This window comes from Balaenoptera borealis (assembly GCF_965194805.1).
Source record: "Balaenoptera borealis genome assembly, chromosome: 15".
Classification (NCBI taxonomy): domain Eukaryota; kingdom Metazoa; phylum Chordata; class Mammalia; order Artiodactyla; family Balaenopteridae; genus Balaenoptera; species Balaenoptera borealis.
In genome coordinates this window covers 39,300,901-39,328,531 of record NC_138871.1, presented here as the reverse complement: position 1 = coordinate 39,328,531, position 27,631 = coordinate 39,300,901, and the positions used below count along the sequence as shown (strand labels likewise).

The 27,631-nt window shown below is 38.3% G+C and overlaps 1 protein-coding gene and 1 long non-coding RNA gene across 5 annotated transcripts in view; one reads left to right on the top strand and one right to left on the bottom strand.

Annotated features, from left to right (window-relative positions):
- Positions 1-27,631, top strand: part of COMMD1 (copper metabolism domain containing 1) — a 145,364-nt gene that overhangs the window by 16,688 nt on the left and 101,045 nt on the right. The gene's annotated exons all lie outside the window — the stretch shown is intronic.
- The window catches only part of LOC309612544, a 513,150-nt gene continuing 498,874 nt past the window's right edge, over positions 13,356-27,631 (bottom strand). Inside the window, exon 2 of the long non-coding RNA XR_014235267.1 lies at positions 13,356-24,730. This is a non-coding gene — a long non-coding RNA (uncharacterized lncRNA). The remainder of the gene's footprint in view (positions 24,731-27,631) is intronic.

Here is a 27,631-nt window from a genome sequence, read left to right as displayed (position 1 = left end):
AATGGTTTAAGAAAAAGAATTTTTTGTGGCACATGAAAATTATATGAAATTCAAGTTTCAGTGTCCATAATAAAGTGTATGGTTGCTTTTGCTCTACAAGGGCAGCGTTAAGTAGTTGCAATAGAGACGGGATGGTTGGCAAAGCCTAAAATACTTACTGTCTGCCCTTTATAGGAAAAATTTGCCAACTCCTGCTGAATACACCAGTGTTTGAATATATCACAATATGCTTATCCATTCTACTGTTGTTGGGGATTTGAGAAGTTTCCAGTTTTTGCCTTATTATGGATAGAAGATACTACTTTTTAAAAATAAATTTAATTATTTATTTTATTTTTATTTTTGGCTGCGTTGGGTCTTTGTTGCTGCACACAGGCTTTCTCTAGCTGTGGTGAGCGGGGGCCACTCTCCTTTGCGGTGGGCAGGCTTCTCATTGCGGTGGCTTCTCGTTGCGGAGCACGGGCTCTAGGCGCACGGGCCTCAGCAGTTGTGGCTGCTGGCTCTAGAGCCCAGGCTCAAGAGTTGTGGCACACGGGCTTAGTTGCTCCGCGGCATGTGGGATCTTCCCAGACCAGAGTTCGAACCCGTGTTCGATGCATTGGCAAACGGATTCTTAACCCCTGCGCCACCAGGGAGGCCCCTGAGTTGTATTTCTTTTGAACTCCTATATAACTGAGATGTGTTCTGCTTTGAAGCTGCAGATAATTAAATATGTTTGTATATTCTTTTCCTCAACTTTTATAACTCTGTTATCTCTCATTGTACATTCTACAGCCTTTCCAATAGTTCTTTAATGGTCTTATAACCTAGTACAGCTAGTGCAGTATTTATCTTTTCTCTCGTTCTTTTTTTTTTTTGAATTTTTGAATTGTATTTAATTAATTTTTTTATATAGCAGGTTCTTATTAGTTATCTATTTTATACATATTAGTGTATATATGTCAATCCCAATCTCCCAATTCATCCCACCACCACCACCACCACTTCCGCCATTCTCCCCCCTTGGTGTCCATATGTTTGTTCTCTACATCTGTATCTCTATTTCTGCCCTGCAAACCGGTTCATCTGTACCATTTTTCTAGGTTCCACATATATGCATTAATATATGACATTTGTTTTTCTCTTTCTGACTTACTTCACTCTGTGTGACAGTCTCTAGATCCATCCACGTCTCTACAAATGACCCAGTTTCGTTCCTTTTTATGGCTGAGTAATATTCCATTGTATATATGTAGTACATCTTCTTTATCCATTCATCTGTCGATGGGCATTTAGGTTGCTTCCATGACCTGGCTATTGTAAATAGTGCTGCAATGAACATTGGGGTGCATGTATCTTTTTGGAATATGGTTTTCTCTGGGTATATGCCCAGTAGTGGGATTGCTGGGTTATATGGTAATTCTACTTTTACTTTCTTAAGGAACCTCCATGCTGTTCTCCATAGTGGCTGTATCAATTTACATTCCCATCAACAGTGCAAGAGGGGTCCCTTTTCTCCACACCCTCTCCAGCATTTGTTGTTTGTAGATTTTCTGATGATGCCCATTCTAACTGGTGTGAGGTGATACCGCATTGTAGTTTTGATTTGCATTTCTCTGATAATTAGTGATGTTGAGCAGCTTTTCATGTGCCTCTTGGGCATCTGTATGTCTTCTTTGCAGAAATGTCTATTTAGGTCTTCTGCCCATTTTTGGATTGGGTTGTTTGTTTTTTTAATATTGAGCTGCATGAGCTGTTTATATATTTTGCAGATTAATCCTTTGTCCGTTGATTCATTGCAAATATTTTCTCCCATTCTGAGGGCTGTCTTTTCATCTTGTTTGTCGTTTCCTTTGCTTTGCAAAAGCTTTTAAGTTTCATTAGGTCCCATTTGTTTATTTTTGTTTTTATTTCCATTACTCTAGGAGGTGGATCAAAAAAGATCTTGCTGTGATTTATGCCAAAGAGTGTTCTTCCTATGCTTTCCTCTGAGAGTTTTATAGTGTCCAGTCTTACATTTAGGTCTCTAAGCCATTTTGAGTTTATTTTTGTGTATGGTGTTAGGGTGTGTTCTAATTTCATTCTTTTACATGTAGCTGTCCAGTTTTCCCAGCACCACTTATTGAAGAGACTGTCTTTTCTCCATTGTATATCCTTGCCTCCTTTGTCATAGATTAGTTGACCATAGGTGTGTGGGTTTATCTCTGGGCTTTGTATCCTGTTCTATTGATCTATATTTCTGTTTTTGTGCCAGTACCATATTGTCTTGATTACTGTAGCTTTGTAGTATAGTATGAAGTCAGGGAGTCTGATTCCTCCAGCTCCACTTTTTTCCCTCAAGAATGCTTTGGCTATTCGGGATTTTTTTTGTCTCCATACAAATTTTAAGATTTTTTGTTCTAGTTCTGTAAAAAATGCCACTGGTAATTTGATAGGGATAGCATTGAATCTGTAGATTGCTGTGGGTAGTATAGTCATTTTCACAATATTGATTCTTCCAATCCAAGAACATGGTATATCTCTCCATCTGTTTGTGTCACCTTTGATTTCTTTCATCAGTGTCTTATAGTTTTCGGAGTACAGGTCTTTTACCTCCTTAGGTAGGTTTATTCCTACGTATTGTATTCTTTTCGTTGCAATGGTGAATGGGATTGTTTCCTTAATTTCTCTTTCTGATCTTTCGTCGTTAGTGTATATGAATGCAAGAGATTTCTGTGCATTAATTTTGTATCCTGCAACTTTACCAAATTCATTGATTAGCTCTAGTAGTTTTCTGGTGGCATCTTTAGGATTCTTTATGTGTAGTATCATGTCATCTGCAGTGACAGTTTTACTTCCTCTTTTCCAATTTGTATTCCTTTTATTTCTTTTTCTTCTCTGATTGCTGTGGCTATGACTTCCAAAACTATGTTGAATAATAGTGGCGAGAGTGGACATCCTTGTCTTGTTCCTAATCTTAGAGGAAATGCTTTCAGTTTTTCACCATTGAGAATGATGTTTCCTGTGGGTTTGTCGTACATGGCCTTTATTATGTTGAGGTAGGTTCCCTCTATGCCCACTTTCTGGAGACTTTTTAACATAAATGGGTGTTGAATTTTGTCAAAAGTTGTTTCTGCATCTATTGAGATGATCATATAGTTTTTATTCTTCAATTTGTTAATATGGTGTATCACATTGATTGATTTGCATATATTGAAGAATCCTTGCATCCCTGGGATAAATCCCATTTGATCATGGTATATGATCCTTTTAATGTGTTGTTGGATTCTGTTTGCTAGTATTTTGTTGAGGATTTTTGCATCCATATTCATCAGTGATATGGGTCTGTAATTTTCTTTTTTTGTAGTATCTCTGTCTGGTTTTGGTATCAGGGTGATGGTGGCCTCATAGAATGAGTTTGGGAGTGTCCCTTCCTCTGCAGTTTTTTGGAAGAGTTTGAGAAGGATGGGTGTTAGGTCTTCTCTAAATGTTTGAATAGAATTCACCTGTGAAGTCATCTGGTCCTGGACTTTTATTTATTGGAAGATTTTTAATCACAGTTTCAATTTCATTACTTGTGATTGGTCTGTTCATATTTTCTATTTCTTCCTGGTTCAGTCTTGGAAGGTTATACCTTTGTAAGAATTTGTCCATTTCTTCCAGGTTGTCCATTTTATTAGCATAGAGTTGCTTATAGTAGTCTCTTATGAACCTTTGTATTTCTGCAGTGTCAGTTGTAATTTCTCCTTTTTCATTTCTAACTTCATTGATTTGAGTCCTCTCCCTTTTTTTTCTTGATGAGTCTGGTTAAAGGTTTATCAATTTTATCTTCTCAAAGAACCAGCTTTTATTTCATTGATTTATGCTATTGTTTTCTTCATTTCTATTTCCTTTATTTCTGCTCTGATCTTTATGATTTCTTTCCTTCTACTAACTTTGGGTTTTGTTTGTTTTTCTTTCTCTAGTTGCTTAGGTGTAAGGTTAGATTGTTTATTTGAGATTTTTCTTGTTTAGTGAGGTAGGCTTATATTGCTATAAACTTCCCTCTTAGAACTGCTTTTGCTGCATCTCATAGCTTTTGGATCATCGTGTTTTCGTTGTAATTTTTGTCTAGGTATTTTTTGATTTCCTCTTTGATTTCTTCAGTGATCCCTTGGTTTTTTAGTAATGAATTGTTTAGCCTCCTTGTGTTTGTGCTTTTTACATTTTTTCCCCTGTAATTGATTTCTAATCTCATAGTGTTTTGGTCGGAAAAGATGCTTGATATGATTTCAATTTTCTTAAATTTACTGAGGCTTGATTTGTGACCCAAGATGTGATCTGTCCTGGAGAATGTTCTGTGTGCACTTGAGAAGGAAGTGTAATCTGCTGTTTTTGGATGGAATGTCCTATAAATATCAATTAAACCTATCTGGTCTATTGTGTCATTTAAAGCTTGTGTTTCCTTATTAATTTTCTGTTTGGATGATCTGGCCATTGGTGTAAGTGAGGTGTTAAAGTCCCCCACTATTACTGTGTTACTGTTGATTTCCTCTTTTATAGCTGTTAGCAGTTGCCTTTTGTATAGAGGTGCTCCTGTGTTGGGTGCCTATATATTTATAATTGTTATGTCTTCTTCTTGGGTTGATCCCTTCATCATTATGTAGTGTCTTTCCTTGTCTCTTGTAACATTCTTTATTTTAAAGTCTATTTTATCTGATATGAGTGTTGCTACTTCAGCTATCTTTTGATTTCCATTTGCATGGAATATCTTTTTCTCTCCCCTCACTTGTCAGTCTGTATGTGTCCCTAGGTCTGAACTGGGTCTCTTGTAGACAGCATATATGTGGGTCTTGTTTTTGTATCCATTCAGCAAGCCTGTGTCTTTTGGTTGGAGCAATTAATCCATTCATGTGTAAGGTAATTATCGATATGTATGTTTCTGTTACCATTTTCTCAATTGTTATGGATTTGTTTTTGTAGGTCCTTTTCTTCTCTTGTGTTTCCTACTTAGAGAAATTCCTTTAGCATTTGTTGTAGAGCTGGTTTGGTGGTGCTGAATTCTCTTAGCTTTTGCTTGTCTGTAAAGCTTTTGATTTCTCCGCCGAATCTGAATGAGATCCTTGCCGGGTAGAGTAATCTTGGTTGTAGGTTCTTTCCTTTCATCACTTTAAATATGTCCTGGGGCTTCCCTGGAGGCGCAGTGGTTGAGAATCTGCCTGCTAATGCAGGGGACACAGGTTCGAGCCCTGGTCTGGGAAGATCCCACACGTCGTGGAGTAACTAGGCCCGTGAGCCACAACTACTGAGCCTGCGCGTCTGGAGCCTGTGCTCTGCAACGAGAGGCCCGTGCACCACGATGAAGAGTGGCCCCCGCTTGCCACAACTAGAGAGAGCCCTCACACCGAAATGAGGACCCAACACAGCCAAAAATAAATAAATAAATAAATATTTTTTTTTAAAAAAAGGTATTTAAATATGTCCTGCCACTCCCTTCTGGCTTGTAGAGTTTCTGCTGAGAAATCAGCTGTTAACCTTATGGGAGTTCCCATGTTATTTGTCGTTTTTCCTTTGCTGCTTTCTGTAATTTTTCTTTGTCTTTAATTTTTTCCAAATTGATTATTGTGTGTCTCAGCATGTTTCTCCTTGGGTTTATCCTGTATGGGACTCTGTGCTTCCTGGACTTGGGTGGCTATTTCCTTTCCCATGTTAGGGAAGTTTTCGACTATAATCTCTTCAAATATTTTCTCGGGTCCTTTCTCTCTCTCTTCTCCTTCTGGGACCCCTATAAGGCAAATGTTTTGTTTAATGTTGTCCCAGAGGTCTCTTAGGCTGTCTTCATTTCTTTTCATTCTTTTTTCTTTATTCTGTTCCACAGCAGTGAATTCCACCATTCTGTCTTCCAGGGCACTTATCTGTTCTTCTGCCTCAGTCATTCTGCTATTGATTCCTTCTAGTGTATTTTTCATTTCAGTTATTGTATTGTTCATCTCTGTTTGTTTGTTCTTTAATTCTTCTAGGTCTTTGTTAAACATGTCTTGCATCTTGATCTTTGCCTCCATTCTTTCTCCGAGGTCCTGGATCATCTTCACTATCATTATTTCTGAATTCTTTTTCTGGAAAGTTGCTTATTTCCACTTCATCTAGTTGCTTTTCTGGGGTTTTATCTTGTTCCTTCATCTGGTACAAAGTCCTCTGCCTTTTCATTTTGTCTGCCTTTCTGTGAATGTGGTTTTCCTTCCACAGGCTGCAGAATTGTAGTTTTTCTTGCTCTACTGTCTGTCCGCTAGTGGATGAGGCTATCTAAGAGGCTTGTGCAAGCTTCCTGATGGAAGGGACTCGTGGTGGGTAGAGCTGGGTGTTGCTCTGGTGGGCAGAGCTCAGTAAAACTGTTATCCACTTGTCTGCTGATGGGTGGGGCTGGGTTCGCTCCTTGTTGGTTGTTTGGCCTGAGGCAACCCAGCCCTGGAGCATACGCTTCTCTTTGGTGGGGCTAATGGCGGACTCTGGGAGGGCTCATGCCAAGGAGTACTTACCAGAACTTCTGCTGCCAGTGTCCTTGTCCCCACAGTGAGCCACAGCCACCCCCTGCCTCTGCAGGTGACCCTCCAACACTAGCAGGTAGGTCTGGTTCAGTCTCCTATGGGGTCACTGCTCCTTCCCCTAGGTCCCAATGCACACACTACTTTGTGTGTGTCCTCCAAGAGTGGAGTCTCTGTTTCCCCCAGTCCTGTCGAAGTCCTGCAATCAAATCCCTGTAGCCTTCAAAGTCTGGCTCTCTAGGAATTCCTTCTCCTGTTGCCGGACCCCCAGGTTGGGAAGCCTGATGTGGGGCTCAAGACCTTCACTCCAGTGGGTGGACTTCTGTGGTATAAGTGTTCTCCAGTTTGTGAGTCACCCACCCATCAGTTGTGGGATTTGATCTTATTGTGATTGCGCCCCTCCTACCGTCTCATTGCGGCTTCTCCTTTGTCTTTGGATGTGGGGTATCTTTTTTGGTGAGTTCCAGTGTATTCCTGTCGATGATTGTTCAGCAGTTAGTTGTGATTCCAGTGCTCTCGCAAGAGGGAGTGAGTGCACGTCCTTCTACTCCACTGGTCTGTACCAATCTCTTTCCTCTTGTTCTTATTTTTCCTTTATTATTAAGTCATTTGTATTTCCACAGGGTCAGAACTTTGTCTCCTATTGCAGACCTATGAACTTCATCTGGTAGTGGGGCTCTGGTTATAATAAAAGATGACCTCTAAGCAATTCTGTTTCTTTCTTTCTTTTTTTTTTTTTGGCTGCATTTGGTCTTTGTTGCTGCGCGCGGGCTTTCTCTAGTTGCAGTGAGCAAGCGGTACTCTTTGTTGTGGTGCACAGGCTTCTCATTGTGGTGGCTTCTCTTGTTGCAAGCACAGGCTTAGGCACGCAGGCTTCAGTAGTTGCAGCACGTGGGCTCAGTAGTTGCGGCACGCGGGCCCTAGAGCATGCGGGTTTCAGTAGATGTGGCACGCGGGCTCAGTAGTTGCGGCTCACGGGCTCTAGAGTGGAGGTTCACTAATTGTTGCGCACAGGCTTAGTTACTCTGTGGCACGTGGGATCTTCCCGGACCAGGGATCGAACCTGTGTTTGATGCATTGGCAGGTGGATTCTTAATCACTGCACCACCAGGGAAGTCCCACAATTCTGTTTCTTGTACAGTACTTTTTTAAAAAAAAATATTAACTTAGGCACTTGGGTTGGATACTATACTAATCATGTGCTCTTTCCCAAGAGAAGGCTTTATGGTCTGTCAAGAGAAAGGGAAGAAGGGGTATTTTTTAAATTTTGTAATTGCTTCTGGAGATTTTCCCACACTTACATCCCTGAGCTGGCCACAAAATGTTCTTTTTGAAAGGGCAAAATTCTTTCTCCGTGAAGTTAGAGGCTAATGTCTTGCTTGGAGTGTTTAATAGGAGGAAACTTTCATTGTACCTCATCATGGATTTTTTTTTTTCCGCTTGCTGACAGAGACAGAAGTCCTACCCCAAACGGGAAAAACATAGAAGATGAGTAAGTTATTGGGTAAAAGTAACTTGGCAGAATGAAAGCCAGTTAGTAACCATGAACTTCTAGTAGTAAAGAGTGTAATTTGGAGGCACCCTGAACATTAGGTGCTCTCCTTGTGGCATAAATAGCCACTTAACAACAGATCCAAATCACTCTTTGCTTCTCCAGTGAATAGAGGGAATCCTAAGCCTAAAAGATTTTTAGCAGAGAAAATCCTGGATTTACTCAGAAATATATTTTCTATCTTTAATTATAATACTCGAGATAAACATTTGTAATGGTTTAAAATGTGTTAAATTCTTGAGTTTAGTCATTTATAGAAGCATTAAAGTGTTATGTAAATATATCCAATTGGTCATTGTTTCTTAGAATTAAACCAACCTAGCCTTATTTTGAGGGGAGGGGTGATTGATGAGTTTGCTTTACCTTTCTTTACCTACCTGGTTTTTGTGTGTGTGTGTGTGTGTGTGTGTGTGTGTGTGTGTGTGTGCGCGTGCGTGCATGCACGTTGTTTTTTGTTTTTCTTTTATTGAATGAAAGATTCTTTAAATTCTATAGCTCTTTACAGTTTTCAAAAGTTTCACATACGATTTCATATAATCCCATAATACCCCCTTTTTTTCCCCACTACCCTAATTTTGCCCCTTTTCCCCCACACCACTGGTAACAACTAGTTTATTCTCTGTATCTGTGAATCTGCTTCTTTTTTGTTTTATTCACTATTTTGTTCTATTTTTTAGATTGCACTTTCTCTGTCTGACTTATTTCACTTAGCATAATGCCCTCCAAGTCCATCTGTGTTGCTGTAAATGGCAAAATTTCATTCTTTTTTATGGCTGAGTGGTATTGCAGTGTGTGTGTGTGTGTGTGTGTGTGTGTGTAGACACACACACATATGTATATACCACATCTTCTTTATCCATTCATCTGTTGGTGGGCACTTAGGTTACTTCCATACCTTGCCAATTATAAATAATGCTTCTGTGAACATTGGTTTACCTACCTGTTTTGCATGAATTTTTTTCATCTCGGTATCTAAGAAGCAGTCCAAAATTGGCAGTGCTACTGCTTCCTTTGTTTCTTGTATTAACTTACTATGTTTTCTTCATTATATAGGTACAAACTGGAAAATTAGTGTTTTTTGAACCCTTATTTAACTTTACAATTTTTTTCTTATAATGTGTTCTGTAGAGTGTTTTGGACTTGAAAATTATATTTGTTACCACTTTAATAACAGACTGCACAAGAAGAAATGTAGGAGATAATAATTAGGTTTATAGCCTTTTAAAAAAATATTTATTTATTTATTTATTTATTTATTTGGTTTTGCCAGGTCTTTGTTGTGGCAGGTGGGCTCCTTAGTTGCAGCTCACGGGCTCCTTAGCTGTGGCATGTGAACTCTTAGTTTCGGCATGCATGTGGTAACTAGTTCCCTGACCAGGGATCGAACCTGGGCCTCCTGCATTGGGAGTGCGGAATCTTATCCTCCGCGCCACCAGAGAAATCCCTATAGCCTTATTTAATACAGAAAATGACCAGGTCTTGGCTTATAATGTTTCATATTATGACATTAGAAAACTTGGTAATTTTTGGTGTTTAACAATGACATGGGATTATTTTTTTGGAGGAATCTGGGCCAATGCAGGAAGTATTCTAAAGATTTGCCCTGAAGACAGAATCTTAAATTCTTAGTCTGTTTTTTTGGTTCTGTTTCCCTCCTATTTTTTATAGCTTTGTGGCTATTTTATTATCTTTCAAAAGTTTGTGAAATTTAATTTTTTCCCCTTTTGCAGTTTTATGCAACTTGAATTTGATTAAAATAAACAAATGTGGAGCAATTCCAGAGATACTATTAAGTATAATTACTTTTAAAGATCCCTTATAGACATCTGGCCAAAGATTGTATATTACCTATGTAGGAGAAGGTTAAGATGGGGGTAAACATCTGTTTGGAGGAAAATGATTAGAATCAAATACATAGAATCACTATTGACTTTGCATGATTTCTGAAGTAACCATCTTAATTTGTTCCAGAATCACTAAAATTGTAGATCTTTTTGTTGAGTAACAGTGTAATTTAATATAATCCTAATATAATGTTCTGAAATTAGACTAGGGTAATATAGAAAGCAGCAAACTGCTTCCAAGATATCTAGCCTCAAGAGATCTTTGCAGAAGCAGATACTAGGCTGTTCTTTCAGGCATTTAGAATATTAAGATTTGAAAGCTGGCTTGATTAGTGGATTTGAAAACAGAAAACACCACTTTTCATAGAATATCTGTCAAGATTTTTTCATTATTAAATTGTAAACCCTTTTAACACTCCATCAGGTTAGTCATAGTCATTAATTTTCTCTGACTAGGTAGGTAGACTGGATGATAGGTAATGCAGAATTGAAGTGTTTATTTTAATCAGGTCATGAAACAAGTATGGTGGTAGACATTTTTCTTTCGTTCATTCCTATATTCATTTAACTATGTGCAAAGTATCCTGCTAAGTACTGGGGAGAATATGAATCGTGTAAGACACTGAATTTCACACGGAGCCTGAAGTTTACTAGTTTAAAACACCCGACCCACCAAATGATAAGACTTCATTTTCATCATTAAAGTTGTTTAGAAGGATCAAATTTAATCTGTTTGAATTTCACAACATTCTGTTGCTACTTACTCAGCTCAGACTTTCACTAAACAACAAAATGGTCACATGAGTGCAGCAGAAGGAAGCAAAGTAAGCTGTATGATCCACAAGATGGGAGATGGATCCTGAATTTTAAAGATTTTTCCACAGTATGAAATACTGAATTTTGATTCCCATAGTATACTACCTATTGCTTTTATTTTCTCTCCTATTGTGAATTTGTATTCATTGATAGTAAACTTACTTAAAAAATTAATGGGGGGACTTCCCTGGTGGCGCAGTGGTTAAGAATCTGCCTGCCAATGCAGGAGACACGGGTTTGAGCCCTGGTCCGGGAAGAACCCACATGCCGTGGAGCAACTAAGCCTGTGCGCCACAACTACTGAGCCTGTGCCCTAGAGCCCGAGAGCCACAACTACTGAGTCCGTGTACCACAACTACTGAAGCCCACATGCCTAGAGCCAGTGCTCCACAACAAGAGAAGCCACCACAATGAGAAGCCCGCGCACCACAACGAAGAGTAACCCCCACTTGCTGCAGCTAGAGAAAAAAGTCCATGCGCAGCAATGAAGACCCAACACAGCCAAAAATAAATTAAAGAATTAAAAAAAAAAATTAATGGGTATAAATCTAGAAGTATTGGGCCTGAGTCATTGGTTTGGATCAGGCTCTAATTGGGGCAAGCCATTAGAATTGCTTTTAGTTTCCACTGTCTTAGCCTGCTTTGGCTGCCATAACAAAATACCATAAACTGGTAGACTTAAACAATAGAAATTTATTTCTCACAGTTCTGGAGCCTGGGAAGTCTAAGATCAAGGTGCCAGCTAGGTAGGTTTCATTCTGAGTCCTCTTTTGGCTTATAGGCACTGCCATTTAACTGTGTGCTCACATAACCTGTTCTTTGTGCATGCATGCAGGGAGAGAGAGGATAAACTCTGGTGTCTTGTCTTATAAAGGCACTAATTTCATTATGAGGGCCCTACCCTCATCACCTCATCTAACCTTAATTACCTCCCAAAGGCCCCATCTGCAGATCATCGCATTGGAGGTTAGGGCTTCAACATATGAATTTAAGGGAGACATAAATTGTTATTCATGTTTGAAGAGGAAATTAATCTTCATGCTTACCGTTTAGTTTATGTATAAACTGCTTCTTGAGAAATTAATAGCCATCAGAATCTTTTAGCTAATGAGTTTGACATTTTCAGATTCACATAATCAAAACCTGTGGAATGTCCTCATTCTGAAGTCTACCAAATCCAAGTTGTTTTTTGCACAGGGAGAGCAAGCAGTAAACAGAACGGGAGTTGGACATGTGTTTGAGTGGCGATACTGGCTTGTTCTTATCTTTTCACTAAAGAAGTAGGTAACAGTGTCTGCTCTGGTGAAACAACTCTGTCTTCCGTTCCCCTTAAAAAACAAGACTAAGGGACTTCCCTGGTGGCTCAGTGGTTAAGAATCCGCCTGCCAATGCAGGGGTCACGGGTTCGAGCACTGGTCTGGGAAGTTCCCACATCCTGCGGCGCAACTAAGCCCATGCGCCACAACTACTGAGCCTGCGCTCTAGAACCCGAGAGCCACAACTACTGAAGCCCACGCACCTAGGGCCTGTGCTCCGCGACAAGAGAAGCCACTGCAATGAGAAGCCCGCGCACCACAACGAAGAGTAGCCCCCGCTCGCTGCAACTAGAGGAAAAAAAAGCCCATGTGCAGCAACAAAGACCCAATGCAGCCAAAAAAAAAAGAGACTAAAATTTTTCTTTTGACCACGTATGTCTCCTGATATGAAAACGTGCATTTAATTTTCTTTATAGTAGCTAAGATCACTGAAACACAGTACTGTTACTTTTTTTTTAAAATTTTTTATTTATTATTTATTTATTATGTTTATTTTTGGCTGTGTTGGGTCTTCGTTTCTGTGTGAGGGCTTTCTCCAGTTGCGGCGAGTGGGGGCCACTCTTCATCGCGGTGCGTGGGCCTCTCACTATCACGGCCTCTCTTGTTGCGGAGCACAGGCTCCAGACGCTCAGGCTCAGTAGTTGTGGCTCACGGGCACAGTTGCTCCGCGGCATGTGGGATCTTCCCAGACCAGGGCTCGAACCCGTGTCCCCTGCATTGGCAGGCAGATTCTCAACCACTGCGCCACCAGGGAAGCCCCAGTACTGTTACTTTTTAAAAAATGTAAATAGACTTAATTTTTTAGAGCAGTTTTAAGTTTACAGCAGAAAGTACAGAGATTTCTCATATACTTCCTGCTCCCACATAGGCACAGCCTCCTCTATTCTCCATATCCCCTCCAGAACGGTACATTTGTTACAATAGATGAACCTACACTGGCACATCATTATCACCCAGAGACCATAGTTTACATTAGGGCTCACTTGTTCATCTCTCCCTGCCTCTTCTCCTTGGCAACCACTGTTTTTAAATTTTATTTATTTATTTTTGTCTCCATGGTTTTGCCTTTTCTAGAATGTCTTATAATTGGAATCATAGAGTGCATAGCCTTTTCAGATTGGCTTCTTTCACTTAGTAATATTCATTTAAGTTCCCTCCATGTCTTTTCATGGCTTGAAAGCTCATTTCTTCTTTGTATTGAATAATATTGCATTGTGTGGATGTGCCACAGTTTATCCATTCAGCTGCTGAAGGACATATTCGTTGCTTCCAAGTTTTGGCAATTATGAATAAAGCTACTATAAATATCCTTGTGCAGTTTTCTGTGTGGACATAAGTTTTCAGCTCATTTGGGTAAATACCAAGGAGTGCAGTTGCTGGATCGTATGGTTAAAAGTATGTTTTCTTTTGTTTGTTTGTTTGTTTTGGAGTATGTTTGGTATTGTAAGAAACCGTCAAACTGTCTTTCAGAGAGGCTGTAGTATTTTGCATTTCTAACAGCAGTGACTGAAATTTTACATCACTTCACGTCTTTGCCAGCATTTGGTGTGTCAGTGTTCTGGATTTTGTCCATTGTAATGGGTGTATTGCTGTTACTTTTTGATTTGGTGGTTTATTTCTGAAAATTCTAGGGACTGCTTGATTGTGTGAAAGTGTTATTAAATATCTTTCATGACAGACAATATATCAGAATAGAATCTAATTGCAGTTGCCAAAGAGTCTTAAGTGTCTAAATGTTTACTTTGCTTTAATATATATTTATACTCTGACTATAACTAGAATCACAAATCATATATGCATATAAAGAAGAGCTAGAAGGAAACTTTATAAATTTATTTATTTTATTTATTTTTATTTTTGGCTGCGTTGGGTCTCTGTTGTTGCACGTGGGCTTTCTCTAGTTGCGGCTAGCGGGGGCTCCTCTTTGTTGCCGGCCTTTTCTTGTTGTGGAGCATGGGCTCTAGGCACGTGGGCTTCAGTAGTTGTGGCACTCAGGCTCAGTAGTTGTGGCTCGCAGGCTCTAGAGTGCAGGCTCAGTAGTTGGGGCGCACGGGCTTAGTTGCTCCAAGGCATGTGGGATCTTCACGGACCAGGGCTCAAACCCATGTCCCCTGCATTGGCAGATGGATTCTTAACCACTGCGCCACCAGGGAAGCCCAGGAGGGCTTTTCTTAAACTGAAGGTCAATGTAGCCATCGTCTGTATTGGAGAGCCTTGAGTATTTCACTTTACTACTGGGGGTTCCAGTATCCAGGTTGGTACGAGACGGCATCATAACAGGCTGACACAGCTACAGTCGGAGCCCCGGCCAGGCCACCCGCATGCCAACAGCTCCAGGATGTGTGTTAAATATTTAATATTTGAGTTGATTTTAGTTATAATCCAGGCCTTTTGTTACATCTTTGTGACATTTGTTTTTGTTAGGTACACATTTATAAAATCTTTTCTTAAACTTGGTCATTTTTTTCTGTATGTTTGATTATATTCCATAAATATGGCAATTTGATAAGAAGTAGAATGTGGGCTACCATGGATTTTAATGACTTTGTATATTTAAAACATTAATGATTCTTAAAATACCTAAAAATACCATACCCATGGGTCGGTAATTCAGATTGCTAAATGACTTCTCACCTTAAAATTCTTAAATTCCACTCTTACATGTATTCTGTTAGGTTCCTTTGAAATTTGACAAATGTTCTCCTTGATTATGTTTTTCTTCAAACAAAGCAAAAATAAGACTTGGAAACAAATTATATCAACAGCAAACAAAATATATAACAAATTATATATCACTTATGTGCTAAGTCATGTTGTAAGAGAAAAAGATTCAAAATTTAAAATAAAGATTTTGCTTTTATAAGAACTGCATTGCAGGAAGTAAGGAGGGGAGTGCTCACCAGTTAGATGGTGAGGATTGCCATCTCATTTTCTTAGTACATCAAAATTATATTTTTCTTTTTTATAAGAGACCTGTTTTGTGTGGGGAGGGGAGTGGACTGACTTATCAGCAGGGAGGAGAGTTCTCATGGTGCACAGGTAGAAAAGAGAAGACTTGAATCTCAGGTAGACGACATGAGATCTCATGATACTCAACCTTGGAGAGGGACATAGATGGAGCCAGTAGTCATACATGTTAGCAAACTTCAGAAAGACTGTTTGTTAGGCATACTGATAACAAACATTTGAAAGTGAACATTGTGTTTGTCCAGGAAAATGTTATGGATTTATCGTTTGATTCTTTTTCTCTAACCATTGAAACAAAATGTTGCCTTATTGTGGAGAACCTGATTTCTTCATGTAAATCAGGGAATCCTAAAGCTTGTCCCACAGAATATCAGTCCCTCAGGTTATTTTTTTGGTAGAAAAAAAAAACATTTAGTGATCAATTAGAATTGGAAAATGCCACATACTAGATTTCTTTCTTGGAAATGGGTGTTAACATATTAAAGACACAAAGACATTCTGCACAGAGAAACATGTTTGACTTTCTTTGACTTAGGGTTTCTCAAACTTATTCAGTCCATGGAAGCTCTTCTCCCCGACCCCCCACACCATAGCAACCGTAATAGTTTTCTGTGGAACAGGTGGTCTATAATAGTTAACACTTACATAGTTCTTACTATATGCCAGGCACTGTTTTAAGTGCTTTACATATATTAATTTGTTAATCTCTGCTGTGCCTCTATCTTCTTTTTTCCTCCACCCCAAGTACTAGTGGCTCACAAACTGTGATCCATGGAACAAGAGGCAGTGTAGCACAAGAAGCTGAGGGCCCGGACTTGGAGCCTTGACTGGGTTAGAATCCTAGTTGATTAAATCCCGTTTACGGCTTGTGATCTTGAGCCAGTCACTTAATCTGTGCTTCAGTTTTTTTTAAAGATAGAAACAAAACTTTGAGTTATTATGAAAATGTTCAAACATAAGAAGAGTAGAGAATAGTAACCCTTCACCTAATTTATCAATTGTTAGTATTTTTTTATATTTTCTTTCCTTTTTTTTTTCTTTTCTGGAGTACTTTAAAGTATATGCCATGATATTTCACTTTAACTTTAGTGTGTGTCTCTAAACTACATAACACAATATGATTATATGACCAACACAAGTAACAATAATTCCTTAATATTCAATGGTCCCCTAATTGCCCCCAGAAATGTCTTTTATTGCTGGTTTATTCAAACCAGGATCTGATCATAGACCACAACATTGCATTTGGTTGTTATATCTGTAAGGAAAATCAGAAGTAGAGATGAGGTTGAGGGAGTCATTTTTGGATTTTAGTAATGAAGTAGGACATAGATTCCCTGCAGAGACTGAGGAGTAGGAAGGAGGATTTGGAGTCTGGAGAGGCTAGAAAAGATTTGGGATAAATATAGTCAGAGGTGGAGAAATAGATGCTAGGTAGCTTTGGTGGATGAGAACGCCCAGCAACAGAAGCATTGAGAGTCAATAATGGATACCACCTTAATCAAATGATCAAACTCAGCATCGTCAATAGACAAATTGACATCTCTGCCTCATATATGATATTTCTGCCCAAAAAACATAAACCTACTCTAATGAATAATCTTGCAAAACAGCCACCCTAGACTCTTCAAAAAAGTCTGGAGAGACAGGATCATTGCGGGTCATCTTGGAGACTGGCTACTTACTATAAGGAGGAACAAGTTTTCTAAGTAAAGAAAACCATTTATTGGGACATTCAAGTGAATATTCTAGTGGGCTTGAATATAAGGAATATGGAGTTTAGAAAAGATCAAGATTGGGAGTTGTTGTGATAATGATGATGATAGTACTGTTAAAATGTAATTTCCCAAAAAAGTCAAATTGTTACCCTCCTACAGAAACAAAAATGAACACACATTAAAGAATTAATTTTACTCATATTATGTGAGACAGCCAGGCAGATACAACCCATTCAAAGGAAAAATCAAAGCAGCACAAATTAATGTGATGTAAAGACATGGTATGAATTGTAAATTGAGACTAGGCAAAACTAGATTTTTCCCCACAGGAGGGGGGATGTCAATTAAATTACTATTTGACAGGACATGATTTACATATCTATCAGTAGTATACCACTTATGAAGAGTTGCTAAGTAGCTCCAAGTCATTTAACTGGACTAGAATCTGATAGCCTGGAAAAGTGTGCTATAGAGGATACATAGGATATTTTGTTCCGAGTTCCTCATTTAATCCTCACTACAATCCAGCAGGGGAGATAATCTTACCTCTATAACAGAAATGACAAAATTGAGGCTTAGAGTGGATGACTAACTTGCCCAAGATCTTACTTAGGGAAGTGGAAAGAGTTAGTACTGAACACAGGTTATTTTGACTCCTTAATCTGTAGTTTTAATCACCCATAACAGATATAAAAATGGTACTATGTAGATAAACAGGAGGAAACCACTAGTTTCCTGCACTGTGTTCTAAAAGAGTTGGAGAAAAGATAGGGGTTGTAGAGTATATCACAACCAGAAGCACCTTGAGCCAGAACATTGAGATGTAAAAGATCCTGGGATATTTGGGGAACAATAAGTACAAAGAAATGTCAGCAATTCCCATCTTCCTGCTTAAAAGAAGAAATCATTCTGTTGGTTACTGAAAATGAGGTTTGGACCATTTTAGTGAGTTTATGCATTTTAGGAGACAGTTTATTACTCTGGAAATAATAGGATTTAGGAGGCAGAAAGACTTTAGTTAAAATTCCCAGTACAGTTTACTAGTTAAGTTGGGTGAGTTGCTTAATCTTTCTGAGCCTCAGTTTCTTCATATACAGAATAAGAAAAATATTTATAATTCAGCTAGAATTAGTAATATAATATATGTGATACTATTTGTAAAACTCCTAAATAGTGCTTGGCATATGGTTTGTATTTAATAATTATAGCTATTATTATATTAAAATCCTGCTATGTGGTAAAGTGTTAATTCTCTTCACTCCTTTAGGAAAGTCATTTACTTCAGGGATTTGTATTTAGATCCAGTGGATACAGAATATATTACAAGGGTCCTCCACAGCTGAAAGAAGAGACCAGTTACAGAGTTAGTGTTTTTTAAATTAAACATAAGCATTTGCATAAGTAATGTACAAGTAAGACTTTCCTCTTTATAAAGTTAGGTTTTAGTTATTTGTCTTTGAGAGCCATGTCCATCTGCAGTGGAATAAGCTTTTAGACACAATGATGACAGTCTTGTAAGAAGCTAAGTCATATGCAGCTTTTTAATATCTTTTTTCAATATCCTAAAGCGCTAACTAAAATTTTCAGTTTTGGAAAAGGAATTTGTCATGTATTGGCTTTTTCACGGATACCACCTTATCTATATAAGCGTGACTACATGTTATTAAAATTCCAGGTGACTGCTATTGGAGTTCAAGAAAAATAGGAGTTATAGAGGAAACCAGCCAACTCCCAGGACAGTCCTCTTTACATGGCAGAATTTGGAGAGTGACTAGGATTCAGCATTGATGCTATACAGACGTTTCTCTTTTGTCCTGGCATTCGGAACTGGTCAGTCTCTCAGAGAACAATCTAAGTGGACTTCTAAGAGAAAGCTTTTTTTTTTTTTGTCACCTTATGGTTGAGCTCACCTCTTCATTGACCAAAATATTCGTATCCATCATTCAAGACACTTCTTTCTAAGAGGTGTTACCTGGAGACTTAAGTTATCTACAAAGTTAATAATTGGTTTGTTGCTTTAATTGGGGCAGAGAGAGTTGAGGGGGTGTGTGTCTTTGGGGTTCTTTGGAGAAGAAAGAAGTTTCAAGTATGCTAAGGGTGTAGGAGACTTTATCAACAACTGGATAAATTCCAGAAGGCTTGGTGAAAAGCATTGTTAGCTTAAGTTAGGAAAGGCAACCTGGGAAATTAAAATTTTGGGAAGATATGTGCCAAAGGAACTTGGCATATGGGGATGTAGCTGAACACTGCAGGATTTCTATCCCAGTTGTGTCTAAGACCCTTGAAAGACCCCGTGGTCTTTATCATCAAGCTCTCTGGCTTGAACAGCAGGGGTACTCAAGCACTTGATAAATGAATAACTAAACATTTTCATTTGTAATGTAGATAAGTGAAATACTCATAGCTTTGGGGTCTTTGTTTTGTCAGATACCCCTCTTTTTGTCTTCTTTCTGTTCTATGTCAATATCTTGGGGTCTACTGGTAGAGTTCCAGAGGCAGACTACATGTCTGGATCCCCAAAATCAGCCTCTTCATTTTCCTGGAATAAAGCCCTAGATTTCAGTGTGAATAATCACATTTGATTATGTTGTTATTTTCAAGTTCAAGTTTAGTAGATTATAAATAAAACAAATCATCCCTTTAACAGAAAGCACCTTTCTCCATTTGTTGATGATTTAAAATTTTCTTTTATCCATTATATATAGAAACTCCAGGCAACCTGTGTGTTTCTCTTACTATTTAACTTTGGGAATTTGACATTGATGGGAATTAAAACCACCCTTTCAGCAAACCCTGCCAACTTTGGAGGCCTTGTCCTCTTTTTCAAATTGGCTACAAATTTCTCTTTCTTTCTCTGCCGACATCTTTAATTCTTCTCTGACAGTAATGTCTACATCTGGAAAGGTCTTTGGATAAAATGTATATGATGGCCACAAGTGGATTTCTATAAAACAGTACTCTTATTCCTGGCATTTCCTTGCTGTTATTTCAGTTGTCTGAATGGCCAGGAGATTCAGATACCACCCATGTTTTACAGACCCTTAATAGTAAAACAGGCAGCTATATTCCATGCATGGAGCACAAGTGAGACAGACAAATAAAAGACCTATTGGCTTTATGTTCTCTGCTCCCTCTTTTCAGTCCTTAGTTCACCATAAACTTTGCAGAGATTGGCACTACGTTTAAGGAGCAAAGAAAAACAAGGGAACAAATGTTCATTTTTCTTTTTCGGTATAATGCTAAAATACCTAAGTCCTGTTTAAACATCAGCAACTACATGTAAAAACAAAATGGATTTGAGATGTGTGTGTGTGTGTGTGTGCGTGCGTGTGGCACGTGGAAGGAAGCAGAGAATGAAAAATAAGTTTTATTTATTAGTAGGCTTATCCCCTAGGTGGGACAGTTGGGAAAGCTGCCCTGGAGGGACCATGGGAGTGATGCTTTATGAAGAGAGTATTGGGGGATGCCCATACCACACACCCTAAATGAGTTTTGCCTCAGGCTCTGCCCTTCTGGGCTATCAGCATGAAAGAATAAGATCGTAAATAAAATCTGTTTTTCTCTTTTAAAAGGCTTTACAAGTTCATGTTGTGGATTGAAATTTTCAGTTAAAGGAGAAGGCTAAAGATATGAAATTGAGAAGTAAACAAAATGGATGACAAATGGCTAGGGTAGTGAAGCATTCACTGGTTTGTCAGTTAGGCTTTATAAATTAGTGAAGAGCCCACTAGAGCCGCATATTACTCTCCAGGGTGTTCGTTGTCTTCAGAGTGTTGAGGTTATTTTTATTAACTAGACTGTATTAATATCTTTTCTGTTTCATTGCTTTTATTTTTAAATTTTGTTCCTGTTTCATTGCTTGATGTTGAAAGAAAACTTTTCCAACTTGGGTCCAGTGGTTGGTGCCTACAGATTGTGACAGTAGACAGATTAAGAGGAGAAAAGACAAAGTTTATTTAGGCTTGCATGGTATACATGAGTAAGTGCTCAATAGTCAGTGATAAAAGGTTTATATATCAAATTTAACAAGGGTGGTGGTGGTCAGTTTAGGGCTTCAGTGGGAAGGTATGGAATGTTCTAATGGGCTTTTAAAATAAATTTTATGTGTTTATTTATTTTTGGCTGTGTTGGGTCTTTGTTGCTGCACGTGGGCTTTCTCTAGTTGTGGCGAGCGGGGGCTACTCTTTCGTTGTGGTGCATGGGCTTCTCATTGTAGTGGCTTCTCTTGTGGTGGAGCACGGGCTCTAGTCGTGCGGGCTTCAGTAGTTGTGGCTCTTGAGCTCAGTAGTTGTGGCTTGTGGTCTCTAGAGCACAGGCTCAGTAGTTGTGGCACACGGGCTTTGTTGCTCCGTGGCATGTGGGATCTTCCCAGACCAGGGATCGAACCTGTGTCCTCTGCATTGGCAGGCAGATTCTTAACCGCTGTGCCACCAGGGAAGTCCTGGGTTGTAGTTTTCTATTGAAAAAAATTTCTCTATGCAATCTTAAAATTTCTCTGTACAGTCACCCCCATTTTGATCAATGATAGCAAAGTAAGATTATCCTTATTTATAAAATAAGTCTAATATAATTAAATTTGGCCTAATTACTTACATAAAGGCAGCAAGAATGATAACTGACCACATAGACCTTTTCAATTTTTCTTTGCTGGACTTAAAACTCTCTTGAGGCCAGAAAGCCAAGCCAAGAACTCACCACCAGACTTCACCTGCAGTAATCTATCAGTTTGGGTGAATTCCTCTCTTCTTGAGGTCCCCTAACTGTCTTAAAGTTCCTGAGCTTGCCACCAGTGACCTTCCTTAGTCACCTGTAAGGCTGGTAACCTGTAAGTTAAGTTCCAGGCTAACTTCCAAGAGGGCTTTGTAAACACTGGCTCTTTATATCAACCACATAGTTTCTTAAAACTGTCTGGTCGTATCTAATTCTATGCACATCATTCTCAAATGCGGCATTTCAGTCCAAGCCTTGATAATATAACCAATGTTTCCAATTGTGTCCTGATACAAAGAGAACTTATGAGAATAACTGTATTGCCATGAAAATAAGAGTATGAAATAAGAGTTTCCAAAATCTAGAGGGTTCAGGCAGGGAGAAAAAGATATATGTTTTATTTTTGTTTGCAAAGGTATAATCTACGAAGTTGTTTGAGTTATAGATAGCTTAAGAGAAGAGAGAAAGCGGGTACGTTATCTCCAGAAAATAGAACATTAAAGAACCAGCAATGTTCCAAACAAAGAAAAAAACTATTAAAATAATTATTCTTCATCAGTTGATTTGGTCACATGTAGTTAATTCTCTTTCTGCTTGATCTTGGGTTATCAATTTTATGAATCCATCAGCGTCTTCCCTAGAGTTCTGGACTCCTTGCTCAGTCCAGTGGTATGACCTTGAAGTTATTTAAGCAATGCCATCAGAAGCTTGTATCTCAGATTACTTGTCATAGTCCTCTCTATGGGTCTCTAAAACAGTGCCTTTGTTGAAGATGAAGCATTCTGGTTTGTAGCTGATTGTAAGAGCTTTCAAGAAAGCATGAGAATAAGACAATAACTATTTGTGAATGACAAAATACTTAAAATGGCCGTGGTTAAAGATCTGATGAGAGTTCATTATGAAAATAATACAGTTGATGAGAAATTTGGTTTCTGTGACATAACACATTTTAAGATAATAACTGGAATTATGATTCATAACATTGTATCAGGATATATCAAAGACTTCAGGGGCATTGACAAATTTCTAGGAACTGTGTATATTGGGTTGCCAAAAAGTTCATTTGGGTTTTTCTATAACATATTATGGAAGAACCCAAACGAACCTTCTGGCCAACCCAATAATTTCTGAAGTACTTATATTAATAACATTTACTGATACAAATATAATCTAGGGAAGGTTAAGCATCACTTCTTATTTGACAGTGTTTCCCATGCAGTTTAACGTGTCAAATAAACTTAATTATCTCAAACATCTCTCTTTTTAAAAGATGAAAGAACAGATCCTTTGAGATTTTCAAGATCAAGATTTTATTTAGGATTTCATTTGGGGAAGGCAAAATATCAAAAGTTGTCAAAATGTCAAAAGGTTTGAACACTTGATTAAATAGATCACAGGTCACTTTTTAAAAAAGGAAGACTCAGTTCTCTTAAATAAAGACATGGTAAAGCACCAGAAATTATTCCAATGGACACAGAATTTTTGTTTTCTTAGGCGGATTACTTAAAAGGTAAAGAAAAATCTGTTACAGCCTCTTAAGAGCAGACCAGTAGTCCAATAATCTTTGTTCTTTTAAGAGAGAAAAGAACCTAGTTCTAGTTGCATGTGTACACTATTGATATTAAAGCTCATTTTAGGACTTCCTTGGTAGCACAGTGGTTAAGAATCTGCCTGCCTATGCAGGGGACACGGGTTCAACCCCTGGTCCAGGAAGATCCCACATGCCGCGGAGCAACTAAGCCCATGTGCCACAACTACTGAGCCTGTGCTCTAGAGCCCACGAGCCACAACTACTGAGCCCGCGAGCTGCAGCTACTGAAGCCCATGCACCTAGAGCCTGCATGCCGCAACAAGGGAAGCCACTGCAATGAGAAGCCTGTGCACTGCAACGAAGACCCAACACAGCCAAAAATAAATAAATTAATTTAAATAAATAAATAGAGCTCATTTTAAAACCTTATAATAAATCCATTCAATCTTAACTACCTTCACCACATGAGATAAATTTCTCTCACTCTTTGTTTTCCCCACAGACCCTTTACAACTTTCTATATCAATTTACCTTTTTGTCCTTTCATTTTCCTCTTTCTCTGGAACAATCTTTAAACGACCTCCAAACAACTACTTTAGGACAAAATTACTCTTTTTTTTCTTTTTCCCCTCAATAAAAACATATCCTACCTTCCTTGAATACTTTTCATACAGAGATGTTTCCCTTAACCCTTATATGTTTCTAGTAGTTTTGGTTACATATAAAATGATAATTAAAAAAACTTTTATTTATTTATTCATTTGACTGCGTTGGGTCTTAGTTGCAGCATGCAGGATCTTCTTTGCGGCATGCAGGATTTTTAGTTGTGGCATGTGGGCTTCTCTCTAGATGTGGCGCGTGGGCTCTAGAGTGCGTGGGCTCAGTAGTTGCAGTGTGTGTGCTCTCTAGTTGTGGTGCACAGGCTCTTCATCGCGGCATGCGGGCTTCTTTCTAGTTGTGGCGCGCAGGCTCTAGTGTGCGCGGGCTCATAGTTGCAGCACGTGGGCTCCCTAGTTGTGTCACACAGGCTCTAGAGCATGCAGGCTTAGTTGATCCGTGGCATTTGGGATCTTAGTTCCCCGACCAGGGATTGAACCCATGTCCCCTGTGTTGAAAGGCAGATCCTTGACCCTGAACCACCAGGGAAGTCTGAAAATGATAGTTTTCTTTTTGAATTTTATTTTATTTATTTTCTTACACAGCACGTTCTTATTAGTTATCCATTTTATGAATATTAGTGTATATATATCAATCCCAATCTCCCAGTTCATCACAGCACCACCCCCACCTCCCCACTGCTTTCCCCCCTTGGTGTCCATACGTTTGTTTTCTACATCTGTGTCTCAATTTCTGCCCTGCCAACTGGTTCATCTGTACCATTTTTCTAGGTTCCATGTATATGCGTTAATATACAATATCTGTTTTTCTCTTTCTGACTTACTTCACTCTGTATGACAGTCTCTAGATTCATCCACGTCTCTACAAATGACCCAATTTCGTTCCTTTTTATGGCTGAGTAATATTCCATTGTATATAGGTACCACATCTTCTCTATACATTCATCTGTCTGTGGGCATTTAGGTTGCTTCCATGACCTGGCTATTGTAAATAGTGCTGCAATGAACATTGGGGTGCATGTGTCTTTTTGAATTATGGTTTTCTCTGGTTATATGCCCAGTAGTGGGATTGCTGGGTCATATGGTAATTCTATTTTTTGTTTTTTAAGGAACCTCCATACTGTTCTCTATAGTGGCTGTATCAATTTACATTCCCACCAACAGTGCAAGAGGGTTCCCTCTTCTCCACACTCTCTCCAGCATTTGTTGTTTGTAGATTTTCTGATGATGCCCATTCTAACTGGTGTGAGGTGATACCTCATTGTAGTCTTGATTTGCATTTCTCTAATAATTAGTGATGTTGAGCATCTTTTCATGTGCTTCTTGGCCATCTGTATATGTCTTCTTTGGAGAAATGTCTATTTCGGTCTTCTGCCCATTTTTGGATTGGGTTGTTTGTTTTTTTAATATTGAGCTGCATGAGCTGTTTATATATTTTGGAGATTAATCCTTTGTCCATTGATTCATCTGCAAATATTTTCTCCCATTCTGAGGGTTGTCTTTTCATCTTGTTTATGGTTTCCTTTGCTGTGCAAAAGCTTTTAAGTTTCATTAGGTCCCATTTGTTTATTTTTGTTTTTATTTCCATTACTCTAGGAGGTGGATCAAAAAAGATCTTGCTGTGATTTATGTCAAAGAGTGTTCTTCCTATGTTTTCCTCTAAGAGTTTTATAGTGTCCGGTCTTACATTTAGGTCTCTAAGCCATTTTGAGTTTATTTTTGTGTATGGTGTTAGGATGTGTTCTAATTTCATTCTTTTACATGTAGCTGTCCAGTTTTCCCAGCACCACTTATTGAAGAGACTGTCTTTTCTCCATTGTATATTCTTGCCTCCTTTGTCATAGATTAGTTGACCATAGGTACGTGGGTTTATCTCTGGGCTTTGTATCCTGTTCTATTGATCTATATTTCTGTTTTTGTGCCAGTACCATATTGTCTTGATTACTGTAGCTTTGTATTATAGTATGAAGTCAGGGAGTCTGATTCCTCCTGGTCCATTTTTTTCCCTCAAGACTGCTTTGGCTATTTGGGGTCTTTTGTGTCTCCATACAAATTTTAAGATTTTTTGTTCTAGTTCTGTAAAAAATGCCGTTGGTAATTGGATAGGGATTGTATTGAATCTGTAGATTGCTGTGGGTAGTATAGTCATTTTCACAATATTGATTCTTCCAATCCGAGAACATGGTATATCTCTCCATCTGTTTGTAGCATCTTTAATTTCTTTCATCAGTGTCTTATAGTTTTCTGCATACATGTCTTTTGTCTCCCTAGGTAGGTTTATTCCTAGGTATTTTATTCTTTTTGTTGCAATGGTAAATGGGAGTGTTTCCTTAATTTCTCTTTCAGATTTTTCGTCATTAGTGTATAAGAATGCAAGAGATTTCTGTGCACTAATTTTGTATCCTGCAACTTTACCAAATTCATTAATTAGCTCTAGTAGTTTTCTGGTGGCATCTTTAGGATTCTCTATGTATAGTATCATGTCATCTGCAAACAGTGATATTTTACTTCTTATTTTCCAATTTGTATTCCTTTTCTTTCTTTTTCTTCTCTGATTGCCGTGGCTAGGACTTCCAAAGCTATGTTGAATCATAGTGGTGAGAGTGGACATCCTTGTCTTGTTCCTGATCTTAGAGGAAATGCTTTCAGTTTCGTCACCAATGAGAATGATGTTTGCTGTGAGTTTGTCATATATTGCCTTTATTATGTTGAAGTAGGTTCCCTCTATGCCCACTTTCTGGAGAGTTTTTATCATAAATGGGTATTGAATTTTGTCAAAAGCGTTTTCTGCATCTATTGAGATAATCATATGGTTTTCATTCTCCAAAATGATGATAATTTTTAACCATTAGTAACCTTTATAGAGAAAACTAGTTAGTAGACAACAGAATTGCCTGTCATGTACTAGCATTTTGTAGCAGATTAGCACATTTGATGAATATATTATCTCATAACTTCTAGACATATATGCTTCTTCATAGTATACCTTCTCAGTGTGACAAAAACATGTTTATTAACAGACCTAAATATCTTTAGTCTCTTTATAAGAATAAGAAAACAAAAGTATATGCACTTAAACTTATATTCAGTAATAATGTTTCAGTGTTTTATTTAGGAATGACCCACATATTCAATAAATATCTATTATTTAACATAGTATAACTTGAAGGTTCAAGTTACCAAAAAGATTTTGGAAAGTACTTCAAAACAGTCACATTTTAAAACACAATTATTGTTGAAATTAAGTTTGTCAGAATAATGATTCGATTTGATTAAAATCAAACCTGTAAGTTTTATAATCTTAAGCATCTAGTAAATATAATATTAGCTTATTTGACTAGTAAGTCCAAGTAGAATAAAATGTATGTCTGCATTAAACTTAATGCTGACAAGTTTGAGGACCTTCCTGTTTCATTAAACCAACAATACTAAAGTTTTGTTATTTACCAAATCACATTATTTTCAAATCACGTGAACTTGAAAAATATTTTGGTTAGTTCCTATATTTCTGAGAGTTTTAGGAATATTTACAGTAAGTCCCCTACATATGAACAAGTTCCGTTCCGAGAGCACGTTCGTAAGTCCAATTTGTTCGTTAAGTCCAACAAAGTTAGCCTAGGTACCTGACTGACACAATCGGCTATATAGTACTGTAATGTAAAAGGTGTATAATACTTTTTGCACAAATAATACGTAAAGAACAAACAAAAAATAAACATTTTTTATCTTATAGTACAGTACCTTGAAAAGTACAGTAGTACAGTACAACAGCTGGCATACAAGGGCTGGCATTGAGTGAACAGGGAAGAAGAGTTACTGACTGGAGGAGGGAGAGGAGTTGGGAGATGGTAGAGCTGAAGGATCGTCAACAATAAGAGACGGAGGGCAAGCTGCAGTTTCACTCATGCCTGACGTTGATGGCACAGGTTCTGGTTCCTTGCTGGATTCAATTCTATCTACCCTCTTGAAAAAATGATCCAGTGATGTCTGGGTAGTAGCTCTTTTTTTCTCATCATAGATGACATGATAGCAGTGGATTGCATTCTGAACTGCTGGTGCAACCTTCGTGTACCATTCTACG